The sequence below is a fragment of the Oryza brachyantha genome, chromosome 6 (assembly GCF_000231095.2).
Source record: "Oryza brachyantha chromosome 6, ObraRS2, whole genome shotgun sequence".
Lineage (NCBI taxonomy): Eukaryota > Viridiplantae > Streptophyta > Magnoliopsida > Poales > Poaceae > Oryza > Oryza brachyantha.
In genome coordinates, this window is record NC_023168.2 from 10,120,889 (window position 1) to 10,128,104 (window position 7,216).

A 7,216-nucleotide genomic window follows, 5' to 3' on the forward strand; every position below is an offset into this window, starting at 1 on the left:
ATTTGACGGAAGAACAGAGGGAACTGGTGAAGCAACATGTGGTAGATTTTAAGAAGCATTGCCTTCAATCTTTCGTCATGACACCAGAAGGGCTAATTCAGAAGATTCAACTCCCCAAGCCTATGGTCAAGACACTTCAATATACAGTTGATGAATCGGTTTGTCGTGCCTTGTTTGATCAGTCTGGAGTTTTGATGAATACATTGCAAGATTTGATCAAGACCACACTCAATGAATATACCGCTCAAGGAATTCGACACGAGGGGCAATATCGGCCAGAGGAATCTTATCGGTATTGGCACAATGAAGACACTGCAAGGGAAGGTGAGTTGGCCGATAGAGTTGTTGAGGTAATGAGGAAGCAATTCGAAATCAGACCAAAAAAGCAAATAGATCTGTATGGGCATCCATATCCTGAGTGATTTGATAGAGTTCCATTGCCACGCCGATATAGGATCCCGAAATTCTCCTTATTTTCAGGGCAAGATGATGTTTCTACAATTGAACATGTTAGCCGATTCCGAGCATAATGTGGAGAGGCATCAGCTCATGACGCTATGAAGGTTAGGTTGTTCCCATTGTCACTGTCTGGATTGGCATTCACATGGTTTTCATCGTTACCTCCAAATCCATCAGAAGTTGGGCCGATATGGAGAGACAATTTCATAAATACTTCTTTGCTGGCATGGATGAGATGAAACTTACATATTTAATTTTGGTTAAACGGCAGGAAGGAGAATCGGCTATGGACTATATATAGATATTTCGTAATGTTCGCAGCTGATGCTATAATTTGAGCTTAAATGATAAACAGTTGACAGAGCTTCAATTCGGAGGACCGCTCAAACCTATCAAAGACAAATTGTTTTGCCATGAGTTTACAAGCTTGGCCCATCTCATTCAAACAATGTCTGTTCATGAAAGTCGATTAAAGGGGAAAAATTTTGGAGTCACCAAAGCCGGAGCAGAGAAGATAATTTTGAAGCATGAGTTCTCATACTTTAAAACTAGGGGGCATGTGTTAACACCAAAATTTGGTAAATTTACTTGGTGGATTCGGTTAAGGAAAGACGCAATTAGCGGATGAAAATCTTATCCAGAAGGGACCGGATTCGAGAAGGAATCGTGAAGACCAAGGCTTAGCAGTGTAAATTTATCTATTAATTAGAGTTAGCTAGGATTTTTATTTTATCTCTAAGAGAGTTAGAGTCCAATCGAGACTTATGTGTTAGAGATTGAATATACATACGAGTTTGTTATTTCTTTTTATCTATTAGGAGTCGTATGTCATGTCCAACACAGAATAGCATCCACCCGAGGTTATAAATATGTATGCCGGGGTCATTGTAAACCATCTACAATCAGATCAATCAAATTTCGGTGCATCGCCACCTTCTTGCTCGAGGTTTTCAACTCCGGTGGAACTTGGCACCTGACGCGGGGCTGCATCACTCCGATCTCCGGTGGAGGGGTATGTTCTACGTTCTGTCGGGCCACGTTAATCGCATTGGCTAGATTAGGACTGTCTCAGTTAGGTCTGATCTTCTAATTTAGTCGTGCGATTGCCAGTTATCGTATCAGTTTCAGCTTAGATCACTTTCGTGCTTTGAGTTGATCTGCTCGACCACTTTGGACGATCTATGTCGGCTTGATATCTGCTATTTGACATATTCAATCTAGTACTGTCTCGGTTCGGTCTGATCTAGTAGATTATGTTTATCAGATAGTTTATATCAGATCAATGTATTTTCCTCACTGTTTTATCGGAGTACCGGCCGATAAATTATTAGTCATCGACTTGTTGGCTTAATAACAATCTAAATCTGTTTAGTTTTTAGCCTGACATTGCTAGGCGTAATCTTGAACTGTCTTGGCTGGGTCCGATCTTCTATGATTATTCTTAGCAATCTAGGCACGATATTTTATAGATCTTGGTCGTTTGTCAGTCATTTATAGCCGATGGTCTTTGCCGATCTACATGCTTATCATACTTACATCAATAAAGTAGCCGATTGCATTACTGCATTATCTTTATACCAATTGGCTCGATTCTGTTAGATCGGTAGTTATTTATGTTACATCGGCTTATGAGGGTTGCATGTTAATTGGTTTTGGCCGATTGTAACATATGATTCATTGTTTATTCCAAGTAATTCGTCGGTTTATATATTAGTCTTATCGATCTTCATATTTTCTATAATTATATCGTGCTCGACTGCATACTGTCTTGGTTAAGTCCAATCTATGTATGTTTGGTTCGATCTGGTTATAGGGGCTCATCCGATCGACTAAGATTAATAAATAACTTGGTAGATTACGTTGGTTTAATATTTAATTCAAGTTTATTTCTATCAAGTTTCTAGCCGATCCAAGTTTTTTACAGCCGATCGTTCATCCTATCGGCTAACCGTCGCAACATCAATATCCGATCGGCTGAAAATTTTGTTACCTATTGGCTTGATAGCCGATCGGCTTGTTTTACCGTTCATCCTGTCAGTGTCAGGATCAAACTGACCGGCACGCCCGCGCACCTTCTATGAATTTAGGTACTGTATTGGAGCTGCCTTAGATTGACTCCTAGGCCTACGTGTGTGACCGTTGATTGTTATTTTCAGCGTCAACACTTGCATAACAAAAAATCTTGGTCAAGTGAATTGTTTGGAAGTTCTGGTCACACCTTTAGAACTTCCGAACAAAACAACACAAATACAAGAAAGATGGTAAGAGACACACTTCAAAAATAGTTTCGAGCACCGAACTCATTCCTAGATTTCATTGTAATACCCTCTTTATAGTACGACATTCCTAAATGACTAATAATTGAGATAAACATTCATCTCAACACAACTATACCTTTTTCTTCTCTTTCAACACAGGCAATTCAATTACTTCATCTTCATGAGGACTCATCTTCTCCTTGGCAATGTCAAAAAAACATTAGTCCTTGTGAACTGATTGTCATAAATCACTAAAACAATTTAGGGGCTTAAATGCACTTTCAATTCTTAATTTTGTACTGCCACGATTAGGTCTAATCTATAACATTACTCCTAGTTTTATCAGAGTTTTAGTCGATAAGTTATCTTATTATCATATACTCCAGATCGTTGGCTTGTTAGATTGATAGGTAAATTGTTTTGATGAAGCTTTCTAATCTTGGTTATGTATAACCTTATATTGTCTTGGTTCAATCTGATATATCAAGGTTATATTAAATTAATTTGATGGATTGTTAAGGCAAATCTATATTTGTTCGTAAAAAATTAAAGCTGATGATTGCCGGTCTAACTTTATTAATTAATTTTGGTTTATTCATATTTTGATTTATCTTTATTAGCAAGATCTTATATTGTCTCAGTTTGATCTAGATTCAATATTTAGTAGACAAATTAATTACTAACTTGTTATATCTGGCCAATTTATTATTATTATATTATTATGAAGCCGATAAATGTAATATTATGCTTTTTTAGATCAGATCGCGTGCTTATCAAATTAACCATCGGCCCAGAGGCTGATAGACTTATTTAATTTAGCTTTGTTTCCTCCTTGTTGCTTGGACGGTCAAATCAACTGGCATATCTTAAACCCGAAGGTTTAAGACCTACACCATAGTAAAGCAGATCTCCCGAGCCTAAAACGTACGGAGTGCATATTTTGTATCAAGACTCAAGAGAATCAAGAGAAGCATAAACAGAAACGAAAACATAGGAGTGATGATCTACACGTGCGACGCAGCCATCTAATTGCTCCGTTATTTTAGTTTAGGCCGTTAACTTTCGAGTGTATGTTTAGCCATTCATCATATTCAAAATTTTATGCAACTATTAAAGTTACAAGTCATACTTAAAAGTGGTTTCAGTGATAAATCAAATTTAAAAAAAAACTTTTGAATATAGTATTGATGACTAAAGAATCATCAGCGTCAAATTAAAAAGATGAAGAGAGTATTACACGGCCGCACTCCCAAAATCTGATCAGCCTGTTACCTAACAAGTCCCTCTCGCCGGCATTGCCATCCACGCCCAAGCCTCATCTTCCGGAGCAATGACGCCGGGGCGCGCCGTCTAGTCCGGCACGGTCGTATGCGGAAGGAGAGCCGCGAGCGGCCACCGCGCGGCCACGTCGCCTTTCGTCTTCCTCTCCAAATCCGCCCATCTCAACACCCTCGCCTTTAATTCGAGATAGCGCACCTACACGCTTTTAATCTAAAATTTAATTTTTAATTATATTTAGAATTAATTTTGATATTTTCCTAAAGTTTATTTGACTTTTAGATCAATAAAAAATATATAGTTTTTTATTTGTAAATTATTTATTATTTCTAAATATGACACAATTAAATATGGCGTCACGTCGTCGTCGTATGGGCCGGGCCGTTGCTGTTAGCGCTAGCGCTACGCCACACAACCGAGAGAAGGATCCATCGATGAGGCGGGAAGAGATTCTCTCGCGGGACGGGAGGGACCCGCGTGGTCACCACCAGCCGCGGCCGCGCTCCTCTACGGCTCTCCTACTACTCGCTCGTACGTTAAGCCATCGCGCACTAGCTAACCAATAATGAAGCGAAAAGGTGATCCTGCACTGTGTGCTACTCTTGGTATGCAAGCACAGAATGTCGGGGAGGATTAATTAATTAATTATCCGCTTAATCTAGGCTAATTAAGCTTTCTGTTTCAATGATCGTATCCTATGATCAACTATATATGGAGGCCAACGCTTCGGTGCATATTACTTGTAGTATAATACTGACAGTAGAACTAATCTCGTTCATTGATTTAAAATGATATTTTTTACTTTGATTAATATTTGATTTGTATTTATTATTATTTTTATCACATTATGCACGGATAAAAAAGCCAACAAGGCCCACTTACTATCACAGTAAAAAAGACGATATTGTCATCTCAGAATTCTACTACACCTAAAATTGTTGGTAGTATAATTTAATTATAACCGTCCAACAAAATTATATCAGTGGTCTAGATTAAATTATACTACAAGTAATATGCACCGAAGTCGGCCCTATATATGGATTACGGTGCGGACAATGTTAAGAGAATGTGTCTCATGGAATAATTAACTTTTTGCACAATAGAATCCTGCAGCTTGATGGCAAAAGCTGCGAGATTCCTTCCATAATTTCTCGGTAGTGGAGTGCCTGCGTGCGTAGTGTTGTGTTAATTTAGGCTTGGAGGTAAACTAACTAACTTGGTTGTACTTGACTTGCACACAATGCATTAGGGATTTTATCGATCTGATTGCCTCCTGTCTTGTTCGTCAGATCCATCCCTTAATTTTTTGGCAACGCCGATCGGGAAATCGTGCAAGGACCTGCTGCGTGGATAAACAGATAATCGTTTTGCCTTTTTCTTTTCAGTTGGCGGAGAACGGTTTTATAAGGTCGTACTTGACAATATGTTGAAATTTTAACAATTTTGAGAAATTGCATCTTCTTATAATATTTGTATATTACTCTGTAATAGTGAATATAGAACTGAACTGCATACATATATATCTCCGCTTTCTCGACAAGAACGGAGACGCAAACCTTTTCATGCCCTTGTGAATAGAAGCTGGCTAATGTTACAACTAGTAACTAATGCTTTAGTTTCCTTCAAAAACATAGTAGCATAGTGTTTTGGAGAGAGAAATGTTTTGGGTTAATATCCATGATCTTGGTTTGCAGCATTTCTTTTGTTGGATGGCAAAAGGACAGAATTGAAGCGAATGTTCCAAACATTGTTGTTCCGAGGCGCACTGGCCGCAGGCGTACAAGATCAGCAAATTTGCAGAGCTGCAACCGATCCAGCAGATGAATGCATGCGTAAAGGAAATATAAAAAAGGCTCAGCAGCTTGTGTCACGCAATTAGGCAAAAATCGCCAACCAAATCGCGGATGGATATTCGTCACACTATACATACATATCGCCAACCAACTCGGATGGATATTCGTCACAAGGTGATTGCGATGTGCGAGCGTGGGCTGCATGTAGCCGGCCCTCCCAACCCCAACGCGCGCGCGCGGTCACGTTTTTATTTTCCTAATGAATAAATTTAGCACTGATATGATGCATCGATCGATCGCCTGCATGCATGGGGACAGCACAGCACAACTGGACAAGCATCCATGCGCCCAATTGCCGCTGCTAGCTTGACGTCGCTGGATGTGACACTAAACCAAAAACCGCACACCTAATCATTCAGTCATCGATCGATCTTGCTGGTGATCCATCCATCTGATGGCTTGTGTTTATTAACACAGCTATCTGAACGGCAATTCGCTAGTTGTTACAGCGCCGACGCTGGGAATGCAGTTTTTTCTCTGTTCCAGATCTAATTGCCATGTGTCTAGGCATAACAATATAGCGTTGCCTATTTGTTTGAGATCAGCTGGGATTAAAAGTATTCTTTAAAACGCGCGCAGAGATTTTGTAGCAACAGCATTCTCGATTTGCCTTGCAATTAGAAATTAAGTCTATGGCGTATATTAGGCTACGTTCATGGGAATTATATGTTTTTTAATCAGGAACTGGATGCTTGGTTTTCTTTTTTGTTGAAGTGTTAAACACGACATGCATTATCGATGCCTTGTCTTCTCGGAACGTGGGACAGCAGTTTTAAGACACTTCAGCCGAAATGTTATAATACTGATTTGAATAATGCTCACAATATATATTTCATATCATCATATGAGCTATGAGCTTGGAGCATAATGTTGTTACTGACTACAATGAGGTAGAGTCCTAATCAATCTAACAAATCTTATCCTACTCAAATTTTAGAGTCCTAATCCTAATCAAACTTAACAAATCTTATCCTACTCAAACTTTAGAGCTCTAATCCTAATCAAATTTTAGAGTCCTAATTAATCTCGCGTGCAGGCTGCGGCCTTGTGGGCCGGCCGGTTCCCTGCCTGCGCCACCCAAAGGGAATTCCCAACATAACAAATGTGGCAGCAAGCCCACACACAGTAAATGAAGTCATTGAAGTTCTTTTAAGAATTCCTTTGAAACATAATTATCAAATTATAGAAATAGAAAAAAATAGGAATTGAATGGCATGCTGATTGGTTCCTATTGGATTTTGAAATACATGTGCAATCATCTTTTCGCTTGTGTTTATACTAGGATGAAAATCCATTGAATTTTCTATGTTTTTCCTTTCTTTCAAATGTGCCCTAATTTTCAGTCGAAGGTATAGTCGCATGTCAACA